The 18,578-nt window shown below is 47.1% G+C and overlaps 1 long non-coding RNA gene across 1 annotated transcript in view; it reads left to right on the top strand.

Annotated features, from left to right (window-relative positions):
* The first annotated feature begins 6,066 nt into the window (after window positions 1-6,066).
* Window positions 6,067-18,578, top strand: part of LOC148051076 (uncharacterized) — a 32,464-nt gene continuing 19,952 nt past the window's right edge. The window contains exons 1-2 of the long non-coding RNA XR_015700609.1: window positions 6,067-6,341; window positions 14,485-14,551. This is a non-coding gene — a long non-coding RNA (uncharacterized LOC148051076). The remainder of the gene's footprint in view (window positions 6,342-14,484; window positions 14,552-18,578) is intronic.

Genomic DNA, 18,578 nt, shown 5'->3' on the forward strand with positions numbered 1-18,578 from the left:
GACGAAGCTTTCCGGGAGACACTTTCCTGTCTTCTAATGTACAGAGGCTTGTATTTATGTGGAAATTCAGGTTACACCGCCGCTGTCTGGACAGCCTGCCTGTGTTGCGCGAGCCGTGCGGAGCAGCCTCACCACGCAGCGCTTGCCTGCGCAGGGGCTTGGGCCGACCTGATTTCCACCGCCAGTTGCAAAACTGTGGTGTAAGAAAAATCTGATGACACCAGCATTATGTTCCTCCCGTAAAGACTGGCTTGCACCGTGTCCAAAATGAGATGAAATACAGTGCTGCAGTGGCACTGTTTGACCTTTCCCATTTTCTGGGTATTGAGTTTTATTTGAATTTCAACCTTTCCCCCGCTGTTTCTTGGCTCTCTTCTCAGCAAGCTGACAGATATTTGCTCTGCATGGAAATCCACCCCACCTCAGGTGCTCCCTGCTGCCATTGAGCTGAACAGGAGCTGCTGCCTTCGCTTCACATCTGTTCCTGATACCACAGCAGACGAGGGCCTTGCGGAGGGTGGCATCCCGCCCCTTCGGAGGGCTTTTGGATGCTGCCAACCTCCCTGCTGTCGGCTTTTTCATATGGAATTCGCACTGAATTCCTGTCACGCGATTAGCGCAAATCGATGGCACTCTCCCTGCAAGATGAAGCTGGCCGCCTATCAGAGACAAAAATGTTATATCTCCTGTGTCTGAAGCGTTTTCTGCAAACTGTACCGTTGTGGAGCGAGCTGTATTTTTTAACTATGTATGTCCACCGCTTTTTCCTCATAGACAGCCAGACCTTGCTTGTTGACTGCAAATGCCGTTTCCTTCAGGTTTGGCAGATTTTACAAAGTCAAACTGGCCTCCAAGCACATAAGGGATGAGCTTAGCTTCTTCTGTGTGAGGTTAAGACTGAAACTAGGACAATTTATAGCAGCAGTTCCTGCGGTGCTACTTTTACACCCATTCACTTCTTCTTGGACTTCAGGGAGTTTACTCCCAATTTATTCCGTGCTATGTGAGGTCAGAGTCAGGCCACTAAAGGAAGATAAAGATCTTTAAAAATGTTTGCTGCCTGCTTTGATGAAAGGAATGTAATGGCTAAAAATAAATCTAAAGTGGAAAAAATAAGACTATTTTTAGAGAGATGGGAAGGACACAACAAAGCCAAGGACAAAGTCATTGTCTGCCAGCAAAGGAAAGCAAGGTGCAGAGACAATGATGTCTGTGGCGAAAAACATGGTGATTCGACGATGAAAAGCAGGAATTGGCAGTTGCCCGTGGTTTGTGGAGTAGGTACATTTGCAGATTCTCAGGGTTTCTGGCTGAAAGTTGCCCATTGCTGATCTTTGCCAGGGACTGACTTCTCCTAATAATCTCCAACGTGCTGTGCGTGGGGATTTGCCTGGCTGATTTTGCAACCATCCATCCACCCATCATCTCACTTTAGGGTAACTACGATCAGCACCCTGCAGCCTCCAGCCCCGGCCGCTCTCTTGTTATCGCTTTCCATCAAGCGGATGGCAAAGCCTTATTTTAGGTAGCTAATTAAAACGCATTGATTTATAGCCGGCGCTGCTCATGTGCAAACCTAGACAGGGAAAATATTCTTAGCCAGAGCTTGCCAGGCTGGCTGGGGTCTCCAACTTGTGGGCGACCTGACGTGGACCTCGGGAGCACACAGCAGCCCCACGTTCTCAAAAGGGTTCCTACAATTGCCGCTGAGCTGCATGGCTGCCATAGTATTCCGGGACACTATAGCTGTCCCTGCTCAGCGTCCACTCTCCCGTGAAATATATATTTGTATTTAGTGATGGTTTTAGCACTCACCGAGGGGTGGCCTGCTTCTCCTGAGTCGGGAGCATTTGGGGATAGCTGGTATCATCTTGACAGTGCTGCTTTTATCACCTCGGGGGAGTCCGTAGCCTGTCTCTGCCTCCTTCTCCCCAACTCGTGGCTGTTAACAGTGCAAAGATACTGCTTACGTGGGCAAAAGTAGAATAGAGAAGGAAATCCTCTCCAATAGTTAAAATGTTGCGTTGGACGTTAGCACTAGACTTTATCCTCATAAAAGGCACAGTCTTTAAAAAACACCTGGAAAAGAAGTGCGGGACGGAAGATCCCCCTCTCCCCGGGAGAGGCATAGCGGATTTCTTAGGCTGGGAGGCCATTAGGTGTAACCTAGTAATTCATGTCATAGGAAGTAGAAAAGACCCTGCGTTACCAGCTTTCCTGCATGGATGCAAAACCGTCATCTTTTTCACAAGAAAAATGGCTGGGGACTCTGTTTGCTATCTCTGAGCGGAGAAAAGGAAGACAAAATGCCATGCTGATTCCCAAAACTGTCATTTTAGAGTGTCTAAAGGGTGAGGAACGTAGATTCTGCCAACCTGCAGGAACTGGTGCTCCCAGATCCCCTGAGGGGGTTTGAAAACCCACTCTCCACAACCACTGAGCCTGAAATGGTTGGGAAATTCAATTAATACTTGCACAGATAGATGTTCCTAAGTATTTACACAGTACACCTATCTCGGCAGTATGTAAACACTCTGCAGGGTTTAGCAGCACGATTGCAGCTGACCTGCCAAGGGCGGTCGTTCCCTTTACTATTTTCCTATAGGTTGGGCCCAGGCTATTGAATCTGAGCCCATTTTCTGTGAGATTTCTTTTGAAATTCAGAGTACGGCCCTCCTCTGCATGACCAGATAGGTGTGGGTCAACATTTCAGAAGCAGAGCCCGTGGAAATGTAACCCAAACAACAAAAAAAATTTTTTTTAAATATATGTTTTTAAATTTACTATTGGGCAGTGTTTTGTGCTGAGAATTAATTTTTATTATAGCTGATTTATAACCCCATGAAAATGGGCTTCGGTGTCGGAAAAAAATGCATACGCTGCAAATACCAGAGGTGTGCTATCCAGTTTCCATACAGCCCTCCAGCTTTCATATACAGCATATTTGTAGGGGTGTCACAGCTGGCTTTCTCTTGGCCATATTTTGCTGGGGAATGAGGAATCTTGGCAATTCTGAATTTTGCTGCTCTTCCAAAAGCAGAGTCGACACCGTTCCTGTGTGGTGAAAGGTTTCTCCATAGGAACTACATCTCATAAGTTAGTCTGCAAATGCAAGGCTGGAGAAGAGCCGTCGGTCTCTGCCTCCCAGGAATAGCATTGCCCTGTCTGATTGCTCAGGGTCCTGCTTCTGCATTTGCCGCACGTCCACAAAATCGTCGAGGTCTGCACAGCGCGGGAGGTTGAGGAAGGGCATGAGGAGGTGGTCAGGAGAGCAGCTGGTCGCGTGGTTGCAGTGAAGCTTTGCAAGGAGGCTTCTTGCAAGGGAATTAAGTGCTCAAGCCAAACCGAGCCATCTCTCAGAGTCCTGCAGAAGTATAAATAGCTCCTTAAATATAAATGTGTGGACTGGCTCACCTCTGGGTCACAGGGAAGTTCATTTCAAAAGTAATAGACCCAGCTATAGTGGCCACGTGTCTTTTAAGCAAGACTGCAATGCCTGTAAGGCCTCCTGGCACTGGTGCGATTCCGTGACTTGATGAATAATCGTAGTGGCTCGGGAGCAGCAAGAGCGGGTCCTCGGTGGCAGCAGGGCAGGAGCATGGGGTACCCCAGACTCCGAAGCTGCCTCCACCCTGCAGTTTTTCCATGAGGTCGCAGGAGATGGTTGCCCAGACACCTCTTGGATTTCAGTTTGCTAGGGAGTAAAGAGAGGCTTGGAGAAGCAAGCCAGGCTCAAAGGCTGTGTTTGGGACAAGATGAAGGCAGCTGCATTGGGTAACTTCCATCCTCTGCTGTCAGGGCCTGAGCGTCAGCGCTGCAACGTGCTCGGTTAGCAATGCTCACCCATTTGCCCAGGCAACGCTCACCTCTCCGGGGCACAGAATACAGGCAGCTATTTTTACACTTATCCCTAGAGAAGATGAAGAAGCGTAGGTGGAAGAAGGCAGAGGAGAAACGTGCCTGTTCCCCACGCAGTAGTGTGGCAGAGGAAGGGCACGCTTCGGCTGCAGAGGCCGTACGCTCACAGCTCCTGATCGTAAAGGATTTTACAACTGATAAGCAGTGAAACAGCTCGTTGCCCATGGAGCGGAGCGGGTTCGTACCGAGGCACGGGGTAGACGCACATGGTAACACCTGCAGAAGGATCTGCGTGAGGCAGCTTTATAGCGTGAGGCTGTGCTCCATCTGCAGGATAAACCCAGGCAATTTCATGAGTTACCGGTTCAGGAGGTGCTTAACGGTGCTCGTCCTTTCACGGCAGAAAAGCAGTGGCTGCGCTCCTCCAGCACCAACCCGTTGCTGCTAGGAAATGCTTTAGATACATCTCTCTCGTCACTCACAACTGATCAGTCCCTTTTCCCCCCTCTTTTGGAGAAAAAAAAAACCCCAAACAAACACAGAAAACTGGAAAATTTCAGTTTGCAGAGGCCACAGCCTGGCTTGGTGGGAGATGCTGTTTGCAGGCCTGGGCTGCTGTGCAGGCTGGGCTCGGTGCTGGGGCAGGACCAGCACGTCCCTTGAGCGAGGCTTTAACCAGCACCCTTGTTCGGTTGAAAAAAAAAAGTGGCTTATTTAGGCTGCAAACAGACAGAGCTTTTGATCATAGAAAATCATTTAGACTCAGCTCCGTAGTCTCTGCGTGCAGATGGGGGTATGTCCCTGGCCTCACCTTTTGCGTAAAAACTAAATAAATAAGAAAGTGAAGGGTTTAAGACAGCCACATCCAGTAGCTCAGTACATTTCACGTGCTGCACCACGTCTTGTTTGCTCACACTCACAGTATTGCTGGCCCTTGCTTTTAATAGGTTGTGACCTGGCTTCCAACCCTACAAGGCTGGTTTCGAGATCATGAGGTCTCATATGTCTAATAAATTTAGGGTTCTTTTCCTCTACCTTCTCCTGTTGTTTTTTTTTTTTTTTTCATTTAAGAAGCGCTTTACTGTCATTTTGAAGTTCTCTCTGCAACCCTGTACATTAAAAACTTAAGTCCTGAATTTTAAGCAGCGATTACTAGGAGTTAATTATTGTGTATTCCCGTGATTCAAAGCGCTTGGCCTTAGGGACCCGCGCTGATAGCACGGGATACGCAGTAACGCAGCAAGAGCTGCCAGAGCTGCCTTTCTATACGTTCCGGTGTCTGAGCTTTCCTCTCCCTTTTCCAGTGGAAACTTAACCTTCAGCTTCTCAACTTTGCAGACTTTTTTGTTGTTGAGACACTGCCACATTCTTGAAAGTCTGTGCTCTCCTTCCCCCTCCATCCCCCAAACCAGCCGCCGGTTTGATGGCAGATTATCACGGGTGGTGGCGGTGAAGGTGGAATTAGAATCAGATTTTTCTTGCTCTGTTGGGCAGCATCTTGCGCTGTCCCGAAGCACTGATGCTTGCTGTAATTCTGGCTGGAGTCAAAGGTGCTGGCTCTGTCTCGCTTTCCTTTAGCCCACAACTGAAAAGCCAAGCATAGCTCTGTACCTCTTGCCTCTCGGTCTGTTGTTGGGGTCGGTGTATGAATGCGCACGCTCCCGTGGCATGCTCCGGAAGGACTGTCGCAGCTTTTAGCAGCATGTGTGATGAAGACACCCACCCCTCTTAGCCCGGCTTTGCAGAAGTGTTTGTAAAAGCCCCTTGCACCTTGCTTGCGTGGTGTGCGAGGGGCTCCGGGCGCTGCTCTGGTGTTGCTTAGGCTCCCAGAGCAAAGCAGATATGATGGGGGAGGAAATCATCCATATAAAGAATAGACAGGGAGCACTGCTGAAAAACAAGTCCCGAAATGACTTGTGGGAGTAGGTGCCGTAGGCATGAGAGCAGCCAGGCTCTGCAGGAGGTACCAGCCCGTGCCGGGGTGCTGCCCTTGCTTTCCTCCCTTCCGAGAGCTCTGCTGCTGCCCCGGCTGCGGGCGGCCTGGAGCTCCCCAGGTGGGGCAGTCGGTGGCTGTGCACAGCTGAAAGAGATGAACGGGGCGGGAGAGCCCAGCCCAGCCTGGCGTCCCCACCTGGCAGCAGGCTTGAGACTACCCATAAGTGCCCCTTCCCCGCTCTGGGGTGGTTTGCTGGGGAAGAGGCTGTTTAGATTTACTTGGGTAGAGCTGCCTGGAGCTGGGGTTTTATTTCTCGTTTCATAGCTTGCTAGGGATAGTAAGGGAGTTGGAGGCCAGGTGGTGAACCTTCCCTCCCGGAGGGCTGCGCAGGCCTTCCTGACCTCCTGGATTTTGGGTTGCAAGGTGCTCTGCTTGGGCTGATGCTGACCTTGGAAATTTTGCCACCTCTTCTGGGACCTGGCCAGGGCCCTGGGCATCTTCCAGTGTTGTCCTCCCCCTCCTGAGCAGCAGCCTCGGAGCTCAGCAGGTTAGTGAGGTGTCTCTCTCTCCTCTGTGTCCCTGAATTGCCTTTATTTGATTTTAATGGTTTGTGATTTACTGGTGTGTGTGTGGGTGGGAGGCTGAGCTGTGGTTTGGTTTAGCTCCCTCTTGGTTCAGTTATGCTACTGTGCTGCTGCTCCGAGTTAGGAGTGATTAGAGCTGTCTCGGATGCAAAGCTTGTCTTGTTCCTCCCCCCACCCCTCTTGTTTTGAGCAATATTTGGTGCCAGTCTTTCAGCCCTGGGGCTGTGAAGTCTCAGAATATAGAAACTGTTCTGGTTTCAGAGGGATATTCCCTAGTAGCAAAACAGCTCTGTTTTCCTCTCTGTTTCTCCCAAAGTCTCGTCCCTCTTGGTCCTGTGCTCTTCAGTGGCATCAAAAGGTATGTCTGTATGTTATTTCTTACAAGCCCCTTTTTTATAGCTTTCAAATGTTGGCAGGTGGATGTCCCAAGTGTCTTGCTTTTATTGTGCTCGATGTTGCAATTATCATCTTCTGTTCCTCTCCTTGTGAACCTGTAAGCTTGATGGGGGGGCATTGCCCCCTTGCAATCTTAAATAATTATGTGATGTCTCTGGTATGCACTGTGTTACCTTCTGCTGCTTTGCTCTTACTTAGAGAGCATCAACTTTCTGCCCCTAAATATTTTCTTTTGGGTGTTGCAACAAAAAAAAGAAGTGCAAACCCTTACTGCCCTTTGTGCAAAGGATGAGTTTAGTTTGATGTCTTCCCTCTGTGCTGTGGTATCTTTTGTGGGGAGCTGGTGTGACCTGCTCTGTGTCAGCTGTCTCTGTTCCTCGGTCTCCGCATCTGGAAAATGGGAACAAAAAGGCTTTTTGTTCTCTCTCTAGTAAAGTCACTGTGAACTGTGGATGAAAAGCAGCTGGGTCTGATCCAAAATCTTTTGGAAGCTGTCTGAAAGACTTCCATGGGTTTAATGGTCTTTGGAGTAGATGCTGTGATGTTTGCCTCGCTTTTGTTTAAAAGTCTCTCTTGCCTTCTCTGCCCAGCTGAGTGTCGTCCTGTTGCAGCTGCGATCACTTGAGAGCATCACCACCAAACACCTCCTAGGCAACTGAGTAACGAACTCCCTGGGGCTGGGTGCTAAACAGATGCCTTCACCTTTTTGGTCTAATTAAAGAAAACATTGCCATGTGCCTTTTCAGATGGGATTGTTATCAGAATGTCCTGAATCCTGACTTTCTGCTCCAAAGTGAACCTTTCCAGCTTTTCATAAAAAAGGAAGGGGTGGGGGGGGACACCAAACCCCAACACCATGCTTGTCTCTGCTTAATCCTTGGCAAGAGGGCGCGGGGCTCTGCAGCTGTGTGAAACCCAGGTCCTGAGTTGCTGGGCATCTCCCGTAAAGTATCAATCATTATGACTTGATTAAGTCTGGAAATAGGCATTGAGTGGCAGAGCTCTCCCAGGTAAAATTCTTCCTGCGTGACTGGGAGCAGAATATTGGATACCTGGAAATCTTTAAAGTTGCTTTAAGTGTCCGTAGGGCCTAAATGTTTCTAGGATTAGCTAGCAGCTGAGCTGTGGTTTTTGAGAGCCTCTCTGGAGACTTAGTTGTAGGGCTTGCCTTCACCTGTTAGGTATTTGAAGAGCTTTGAAAGCATGATTGAGGGTTCCTGGCATTTATGGTTGCACTCTTGAACCTCGGCAGCAAGTGCTCATATCTGTACTTGGGTATATTTTTCTAGAAGAAAGCTGTTTCCTCAGGCGTTGCTTCCCGTGAAGCACCAAGCACCTGCAGAAGTTGTTCCCCATTCCTTCAGGGGTCGCTTCCGAGCGCAGGAGGCGGGCGGGCACCGGCTCTGGGGGCGAGCAGTCGGACAGCACTGAAACTGCAGAAATCTGTAACGGGGAGTTGCTGCTTTCCATGGGAGCCACGGAAAGGGGAAGCCTGAGCTCTGCTGCAACCCACGTGTGCAGTTGAGCTCTCTGTGGTACAGTTGTCCTCTGAAAGTGCTTTCTGAAGATAGGAATGACTGGTTTGGTTTGGGTTTGTCTTTTTTTTTTTTAACTGGAAGAGTTTGCTGAACCTATCCTATTTTATCTCCAGGGTACACGTTTCTTTCGCAACAGTACTGGCTAAAAATAAAACAATCTTTAAGGAAAAAAAAAATGCCATCTTTGATCCAGGACACTGCTGCTGGCACTGGAGAGTGGATAGGCTTGGCTAGTGAGTGTGGCTGGATGCAGAAACATCTTGGTACCACCCCTGTCCCTGAGGGAATGGCAGGACTCATAGTAATGTCACTGGTGCTAATTTTGTCGCTTGATTCAGTGTGATGGAGTGAAACATTACTGTAGTCCAAGGCTTGAATATTATCCTTGTCTGCGAAGTGGGTGTGATGGTGCATACATCATTCACTGGCACCTGAGAACCTAATTTATTAACACTTGAAGTGCTCGGAGATCTTTGAATGAAAAATAGCAGTGCAGTATTAACAGCTGGGAAAGAAAATAGGATGGATCAGGGGACCAGGCTGTAGCAGCGTGTCTGATCCTGTGTGGTGCAAAGTCCTGGCAGCCTCTAAAAAATGCAGGTTGAGATCTGTTTTTCCGTGCTGAAATCAAATTGCCCATGGGATGTGCAGGAGCGTTCACCAAGAAGTCCAGGCCGTCCCTCTGGGGCCGACGGGAGGGCGCGGGCACTCGCCGGGCTCCACACCGAAGGGACGCGGGAGCAGCGTGCATCTGCAGCACGTCTGCCGTCTCGGCATCTTGCACTCGTGGGGGTACTTGGTTTGAGATGTCGGGGTGGAGGAAATGTGCAGTCTACTTCTGAATTAGATTGCAGCATAGTCCTAGTAAATTAGCATCCCATTTTACATAAATAGAGGAACGCAATCTTGATGGGAGATGGAGGTATCGGTATATCTCTTTAATGGACTTGTACTGCGAAATACTAGGATTCTGTTGAAATGTGATTTTAACAGTGTCTCCATTTCCCCTGATTCTCCCTGCAAAGCCTTTTCAGCTGCAAAGGATGCAGTGATAGTTTGAATGCTGATTTCTTTGTGGGCAGCCTAGTTAAAATATAATGATACTGTTTCTCATTCAGTAAAAGCCTATCTCCGAGAGGAGTCCTTTTAGGAAAGGAGAGGGTTTTTTCCTCTATTTGTTAGAGAGCAAAAATGAAATGGGACACTTGATACCGTAAGCAGCGCTCTATTCGCCCGTCTTCTGCCATGCTAACAAGAAAAGAAAAGAAAGAGGGAAGACTTGATGCTTCCTTTAATGCCAAGAACTACAAAGAAGGTCATTTTAAGTTTTATTGGCTTGTTAATTCAAGCTGTTAACTTAAAGTGCATCTTTCCCAAGCAATGGCATAGCCTAAAAATGTTCTTTATTTGGGTTTAGAGATAAATAGCTCATACAGTGAGACTGCAGACTCTGGAGAAGATAGTGAGTCAGAAAAATGAAGGAGATAACGTGTGATAAAACCAGCAACATGGACATAAAACTGATGCAAGTGGAAAAAACAACCCCTTTGCTAAACACAGGATGGGAAGTTGGATGCAACCACTTCATCGTTGCTTTTGGTGGGCAGAGAGTGGCTGGCTGGGGGACGTTACCCCTTCAGGGCTTGTCTTCTTGTTCATACCCAAGGTAGCAGCTCGTCAGTGGTTGTGGCTCTCCACCTACCGCGTCTCCCGAGGCCGACAGCGCGGCTGTATGAAGTCGCACCTGTATCCCTCAGCAGGAGCTTGAGTGGTGTCAGGCATCTGTGGACACAGTGCGACCGATTTTATTATAAAATTTTGTTACTTTATTTTCTTAAATGGCTGTAATCAGAAATGCATAATGGAGCTGATGCTGTTTGTGGTTCTTTCCTCGTTTCTCTGGTGAGCACTCCCATCTCGGCGCTGTGCAGAGAAGCAATGAGCCGGGGGTGTTTGTCTGAAACAGGAGTTGGGGTTTAAGAGCCCCAGTGGCTCCCCTCTGCTTGGTCTGGGCATTGGCGTGCACTGAAGGAAACGTATTTTAGCTGCTGCTTGGCATGCGACAGAGCAAGCGTTGGCCAAGGAGACCCCTGGAAGCTGCTGGCCGTTGCCGAAGCAGGATGGAAATGCAGACGTGAAGGGTACGTGCCACCAGGCAGCATGGGAGGGCGGCCCTGTCCAGGCCTGGGAAGGCAGAATTGGCACCCAAGTCTGCGCCCCCAGCTGCTGTCAATTGCTAAAATTGGGCAATAATATCATTCTTTTCCCCTCTCATCCCCATTTTCTTGCCTTTCTCCAAGCCAGGTATGCTATGGTACATGCAGGAGCTCAGCTAGGGTCAAAACCTGCCTCTTGTAGGGCCAGAAGGTTTTGGGGCTGGATTTGGGGGAGAAGGGAAGGAGGGTGGAGAGCTCAGATGGGACGGAGCCAGATCCTGATTTTGTAAGGTGACGCTGTGGGGAGAGAGGAAAGGCTAGCCTTCAATTTCTTTTTCTCTTTATAGAGGCCAAAAAAATACAGGAGTCATCTTTATAGTAAGAGCTTTTTATGTCCTTGTGGAAATAAGGTAACTCAACCCTTTGGCTGGGTGGCCAGGGAGAAATGGCCTTCCTGGCTGTGGGCTCCCTTGCAGTGGCTTCCAGCATGCGGGGACTCCCCTCGGCGCCCTGTCCTGTGGCATCGCCTGCGCTTCAGCAGTGGGAGCGGGCAACAGGGAAAGTTATAAGTGACCAGAAAACAAAAGTCAACTTTGTGCAAACGTAGAGGTTTAAAACGTGGTTTAGTTCCACAAAGGAATGAAAACAAGACCTTTTAGATCGAGGGCTTTTTCATTATTTTATTTTCTTCTGAATGGAATGGAGACAAAACATTTGTTTTTGGATAGCAAAGGCTCCCCCTCCCACCAGTTTGCCTCCCTCCATCTCTCTGGAGGCAGCAAATGGCTCACGCTGGACCTTGGATTCTTTTCCACCAAATATTGTCAGAACTAATACATGTCTCTGTGGACTGTTTGGGCAGAAAATGTGAAGTTCCTTCGATGCAGCCAAGAGGAACCATGTCCTGAGTCCTCGTCCCAAAGAACTGGGGTGAGAAACTTCATTTCCAGCCAGCAAAGATGGTCCTGCTTAAATCCAGTGCCACAGAAAACTTCCTGTGACTGGTTCCCAGTTTAAATAGTTACGGTGCAAACTTAGGGTGCCTGCAGCTTACGGCGGAGGTGGGAGTCCCGGTTCGGTGGCTGCGCTCTTGGATCTGCAGCTACCGACTGTGGGACCTTGAGCAAACGGGGTGGCATCGCCGGCAAGGAGAGGACACCTCCTGTGTTGGAAGCGCTGTGTTGGAGCCGCTGTTACTAATGCCTAGCGTAATCTTTCCTTTTTTTTTTTTTATTCCTTTGAATAAGGGCAAAGCCAGCCTTGTTTTTCCAACCAGCTTAAAAGCACTTTTTGAGTGTAACTTTTGGCTCTTTGAGCCTTTGAGAGAGTATTGAGTTGCAAAAGGTGGTGGCTGCCAGTTCCTATATAAAAACACTGCATTAGTCAAAAACCCCTTTGGAAGCGCCACTGATTAATATATCAGTTCCTATGAGAGCACGCTGACCTAGATTTTGCTTTAGCTGTTTAGGTGGAGACTCGACTACAATGTGGCTTTTATCTGTTCGCAGAATGGATTTAGAGGATGTGGAGTCTACAGAGAGCTTTTATTTCCTTTAAAACCATTGTGTTCAAACGTGCTGCCATATGTTTTTTTTAATCTTGCTCGCTGATCGTTTCAGGGGTTTAGAAGGTCAGTGGTGTTAAGAAGCTTATCAGCCACCTAAGAATGGTTGGGGAATCCATTAATTTGCACGTGTTTCACGGCACAACTTGATTATCAGACACCTGAAAGACGCTGGAGGTAGGGGCTGTAGCAAATATTTGCTGGGATGAGCAGTTTTTCTCTTTGGTCTCTTTGAAGTTCAGATGCGTTGAAAGTATGATCATAACGCTCGTAGGCATGCATTTCTTATCTGGCTTATTTTTGCTGGGGGAATATAATACAATGTGAAAGGCGTTTGTATGGAATTTCTGGAATAGCGTTTTATGGGGTGGGAAAAGCAGGATGTCTGCAAAAGAGTCCAGCCTGTGCATTTGCAGCGAGGGCTCACTGGAAAGGAGCTGGGACTTGGTGCTGCAGAATCTCCAAGTGCTTTTGGAGGATTAGAGGGGTTAGCTTCCCAGGGCTGCTGGCCTCCCCAGCCTTAAACTGAGATTAAAAATCAGGAGTGGAAGTTATTGCGATCTGGTGGATTTGAACCATCCCGGGGTCAAGAAGGGGGATCCCTGATGGCTGAAGGCAGGAGGATTTCCCCGGCTTGACTCCTGTGATCTCTGTGGCGCTCAGCTTCCCGAAAGGGCTCTCCTCCGCCGCTGCATCTCAAGCAGCATCCGAACCAGGGCAAATGGGGTTGAAGTGAATGCGCTGCTCGTGGGGATTAACCCCAGCCCCTCGGGTGTTCATCTGCGCGTGGGCACTGATGAGAACAGCACACCTTGTCCCTGCCGGCCCGGTGACCTTAAGGAGGAGCAAAGGTTAGCACGGTTGCTTTAGTATTTCTCACTGCAATTCGATGAAAAGATTCCACTATCTGCCTTTGATCTACCATGTGTACACTCTCTGCCATTGAGGCTGTATAAATTCTTTCTTTGGATAGCAATATTTACAATGAAGTCGTACTCATTTTGAGTAAAGGACAGTCCAAGCACATTTCTTAAGTCTTGATTTCATTAGCACAGTGCTGCAGTTCATCAAACCCCATAAATATTTATCTTTTCAGCATTCTTTGTATGATTTCAAAACACTGGCCGTATTTTAACGGGACACTTGGTGTTGTTTATTGTGCAATAGCTTTGCCATAGATACGCTGACAAAGAAGTCTCTGATGGCCATAATGAATGGGGAGGCACGTTCTCTTCCAGACGCGTTTATGGACCTGGTAAAAGCCGCCTTTGCATCAGCCCTCCCCGAGTGGGTGGGGAACCGAGGCCAGTTGGGGATTCCCCCGCGAATGTTATGAGTCAAAAGGATTTGCAGCTCTGCCAACCCTGCACACTTAGAAATCATGAGTCGGTTGCTAAAAATCTTGAGATTTATCATAAATAAATAAATGTAGGGGTATTTCAGCTTGCTTTCTGACAGCTGTGGTGCCGGGTAAAATCGATACCCGCGTTCTGGATTTCTCTGCAACCCCAGTGGCCTGGGACTTGTTATCTAATTTTAATGGCATAGCAGAAATTTTTGCTGACGTGTGAGCCTTTGGGTGTTGAGACTTTTAAAAGATGCACCAAATGTTCGGAGTCTTGTGGATAAAACAACACGAGCTGGCAGTGTGGGCTTCGGGGAGCAGCGATGGGATAAGCACACCTTGTCCTGGGGCAGACTAGCTCTTCTCCTGGGGCCGGAGACTCTCTTGTGTCTGCTCACCTTAGGGGCAGGAGAAGACAGTCTCAAACAGTTAAGGAGCTTGCTTGGCTTTTAGTGGTGTTTGGAGTTTGAACCTGGTTCTTGCTGCCTTGATGAAACGGGTTGGTTGTTAGGCCGATCGCGCTTATGGAGGACGCCGTTAATGGAAACCCCAACCCTGTCGCTGAAGCTTTAGGTGTTTGTTTAAATGGTTTTTGGTTGGTTTGTTTGGGTTTTTTTTAAATCCTGAGATGATTGAAACAAAATTTTTAAAGTAGTCTTTTGTGAAGGTTTTTGCAAGTTTCTGTGGAGCGGATGAGATGCATGGTCACTGCTAACGTTTGTATTACCGAGAAATTGCCTGATAGACTTCATACTGACATGAAGGAACCAGCTGCTGAAGAAGCCTGTTTATGAAGCTTTTGCATTGTAAGATTTTTTTAAAAGACTATTTCAGATACTCCTTCAAGCATTTTATTTTGAGAGCAAAGTATTTTTGGAGGATAGAAGGCAGCTGAATAATTAATATTGTTATAAGTTCCTTTATAGGACTGAAAAAAGTTCATGGTGTAAAGAAAAAACAAAGCCAAGGTCTCTGCTTCTTAATGAATAAGTGTGCTTAAGTGTTGAAAGCTTTAACGAGTTAAATGATCTTTATTTTGTTCAGTTATGGGAGATCTTTATTTTAAATTCTGAAAAAGAATTCATTACTTTTTCCTCTCTTTTCCAGGCAGGATTAGTCATTCAACACGCTGATTCTGCCCTGTGTGAATTCATCTCCTGAACACCTGCACCAGGTACTTTTCTTTCATTGCCTGTTTGTGCTGCCTGTGCTCTCTTTCCATGTAATGCTACTTCAGACAGGTCTTTATGCTCTCACAGGTTCTGTGTTTGGATTTTAATCTTGCTTTCAGGGCTCTAATAGGTACTGCGTTTGGATTTTAATCTTGCTTTCAGGAGACCGAGCTCCATATATTGCCCCCCTCCTGCTGGCATCCCAATTTTTTTTAATTGCTAGAAGATGCTTCTGCTCATGGAAACTGGGGGGTGATGGGGCCCTTGGAAATAGGGACTGGATATTGCTGCTGTTTGGAGTGAATCGAATGGTATGTGGAGGCCTTGTAAAAACCAGAATCTTTCTTTCCATTTGCTGAAGGAGCACGTGATTAGGGCTGGATGAAGGACCTTGGTGTCCCTGCTGATTTCGGTTGTACTCTCACAACCGTGACCACTGTGCCTGTGAAAAGCAATCGACTTCCCAGCTGTTTCTTATCACAGATGTAGCATGTCAGGAGGAAAAGCCCCATGTGTGACCCGAGACATCCCACATTTCTGAAGCGTCTGAAATACTTAAATATTTTTGTCGAGCTGATCCCCAGTCTCTTTTCATCACACTGAAGTTATGGCATGCTCTGATGACCACAGAGCCCAAGGCAATGCTGAGTTCTGGCTATATGATTAAAGCGTGTGAAGTACTTCACCCATTTACGTGATGGTTTTCATATGTTTTCTTATTGGTATTTACTACTATACGTTACCTCTAACTATTTCCGCTTGGAAATGAGCGTGCGGCTGCAAAAGCAGAGGAGGGAGAAGAAAGTGAGTCAAATCTGCCCTCTTGCCCCACACAGGGAAAATGATGTAGTGCATAGGCACCGAGCCATTCCCCGTCACACGGTCGGGATCATCCTCCGTGAATATTTTTCCATCTAGAATTTGCTGATCTGCTTTGCTGGTATTTTTTGACCACACTTCTTTGTTTATTCCCCAACCACTTCGGATGAGCAAAAATCGCATTGGCAAGAACATTTGTGGGAAAGCAACATCACGTTGCATACTTGTGCGAATAAATATTCACAAGAGAATCCACGTCGAAAGCACTCGCATGGCCGCTTGCGAATTCTCTTCCGATTACTCACCAAAGAGACTTGTTGAATGTTTATAGCTGTTTGGTGGGCAACTGGCAAACAAGTTGGGAAGACTTGTAACTTGTCGAAGTCTTTGATCGTCAAGTCTGGGATAGAAATGAAAGCATCTGGCTTGGGTTGACTGAGTGGCACTGGTAGCCCAGACTCGTAGCGACTCATTTCTGTCTGTAGCAACTCCAGTTTGTCTGGTCAGGCTATTCATCAGCGCTAAAGGCTGGAGAAATTTGTGGAAGAATCGCAGTCTGTTTATAGATTGTTATGACTTAAACTAAGAGCTGGATTTGCTGGGTAAATGAACAGAGCGTTATTTGACCAACGTTAGGGAAATGTGAAGACTGTATTTACCATTCAGTTTTGAGCGTTCTTGAAGCACTTATTAGTTCATGCCTGTGCTTTTGGAGAGCTGTTATTGAATGGTGATCATCTCTTGGGAGTCCCAGATTCTCTGCTCTGGGTGCCCTGCACTGATGGATGCTTTTATCTGCTTTTCTGCTTCTCTCCTTGCAAAGCACTGGGAAAAGCAGCTGTTGCCTTTGGTTCTTGGATAAATTGGGCTTCACAACTGAGTAAGCTATCACTACTTGATTGCTCACGCTGTTTCCCTGTGAGTCTTCCTGTACAGGAGAAGAAAGCACTAATGAACTGTTCCGGTTGTGGTTCTGTAGACAAATGTGGGTTTTGGTGGACACTTTTTAAATGGAGGTCAACTGTCAAAGCAAAGTTGCCTCATCCTTTAAGGATTTGGTTGACAAAGGTAGCTGAAATAAAGTTGGATGGTTTTTTTGAAGTGCTGGACATGTATCTGAAGAAAGCAATTAGCGTTTTACAGCATAACATGCACACACCAAATGGATTAAGAATTGGCTGATACATCTGAAGAAACAGTCGTCATCGGGGAGCCCTCATGAAATAAGAGAGGTTGCTAGTTGGGCTTTGTGGAGCTCGGTGCGTTGTTATTCCATCGTCTCATCAGCGGCCTAAAGTCACGATAAAATTACTGCTGATGAAGCTTTTGTACAGCTCACGCTTTGGCTGGGAAGCACGTAGTGGTGACTACAGACGTAATGCCGTGTGGTCTGGAAAGCTTGGTAAGCTCAGCCCATGGAAATAAAACATGCTTTGATGCAGATGTAGCTCTACATCTGGGACCGAGGCAGGCAAGCGGTACCGATGGCACTGCTGCTGTGCTGCCGATCTAAATGCCTTTGTGAAGGGCAAAATTAGCTCCCAGTGTGCCAGGCTGGCAAAAAAAAAGGCCAGTGTGATGCTGGGCTGTGTATGCAGGAGAGCTGCGCGTTACCCCTCCAAACTGTGTGGGTTTGGTCTTTTTTACTTTTCTCTTCACAAAGTTGTCAACGAATAGAAGTCAATGTGGAAAAGGGCTAGAAAAGTTATTTGAAAGCTGGGGAAAGCAAGATATTTAAAAGCTCTTAATCTACTGAATTTATATATTAAAAAAAATGACTTGATATTTATGCACTGGGATGATTTTGAGAGAGAAAACTTTGGAAACGAAAGGAAAAGAGAGAGTGAGAATCCTAGCTGGAAGCTAAACCCCAACACATTCAAACTTAGATACAAAGCACGTATTTCTGAGTATAAATGCCAGAGGGATTTACTGTCTCTTGGTGCTTGTCAAATCAAGCCTGCCTGCACGGGAGGGGTGCTTTTGCCAGGACCCAAACGAAGCTTTAATTGTAGGGCTTTAGTTCTTGGGCTTTATAGAGCCAGGTGAGTGGGTGAAATGTAATGGTTGGGGTGATGCAGGAGGTCAGAACAGATGATATCATGGTCCCTTCAGGACTCAAAGCTTTATGAATAAGTGCATTTGAAAATCCTATTATATCCTAGTGGAAAGGACTGGTGTTCCTTAAGGTTAAAAGGAGAGATTAAGACTTTTAACCACGATAATATTCTTGTTGGCTGGAGTGTTGCAACAGGCAGCGCTGGCTCAGCCCACCCTGTCTCCCTAGTACGTTCATCCAAGGAGCTGAAGCACTTGGGGCTAATGCTCATCACCAGCTATACAGCTGTGGAGTTTTCTCTCATTAGAGATAACAGAAAATAATATTTAGATGAAAGACTGGTCAAGTAAAACAGTCGGTTCTTAGATATCTTTAGGTGTCTTTACAGAATGAATTTTTGAAATCGAGGGCAGTTTTATGCCTTGCTCCAGGAGCTCTGAAACGCAGGCAAGCTGGTTTTGTCAAGGCAAGGGAAACTCGGGGGATATTTTTCCTTCCTTTCATATCCGTCTGATTCTTTAGACGCCTCTGCAGGTACCATTCTGCTTGTCAAGTTTCCAGTGTTCCCTCAGAGAGAGTTCTGACGAGGTAGAGAGTGATAATAAATCCCCCACCCACCAAAACCATTTGTTCACTTACCAAAAGAAATACTTTATTTTGGGAAAGCAAATATTTTAGGCTTTGTGCAGCAAAACCAGGAAAAAAGTATTTTTCAGGTCAGATGTGTGACTTGTGATGGTTTCAATCTAGTGCTACAATATCTTGTGATGAAGGCAGGGGACTGATCCCAGTGATGCCCTGCTCCCTGGAGTCCCTGAAAATAGCAGAGCATTTTCTTTTCCAGGCTGCCATGTGCCCATCTTGCCTTTCGGTCAAATTCCATTTTGCTTCTCTTACCACAGAACTGAGTCAGCGAATTTCATTATCTCTATTGTGTTAAATGGTTTCCAGATCAGAGGTAAGTGCCTCTAAGCAATAGGTAAAAATAATGGCATCCATCCGCATCCCTTTGGAATACGGACGAAGGATGCTGTGTGTTTGTTGCTGGGATGGTGTTACCTCCCGTAGCTCGTGTGGCCTGGAGACAGGGGGCTCGGAGTCCGTGATTAGGGGTTTTGGTGGTGTTCTCTCTTTATTTTATTGTTGTTGTT

The sequence above is a fragment of the Nipponia nippon genome, unplaced genomic scaffold, assembly GCF_047370975.1.
Source record: "Nipponia nippon isolate SJK-2023a ecotype South Korea unplaced genomic scaffold, ASM4737097v1 scaffold_7, whole genome shotgun sequence".
Taxonomy (NCBI): domain Eukaryota; kingdom Metazoa; phylum Chordata; class Aves; order Pelecaniformes; family Threskiornithidae; genus Nipponia; species Nipponia nippon.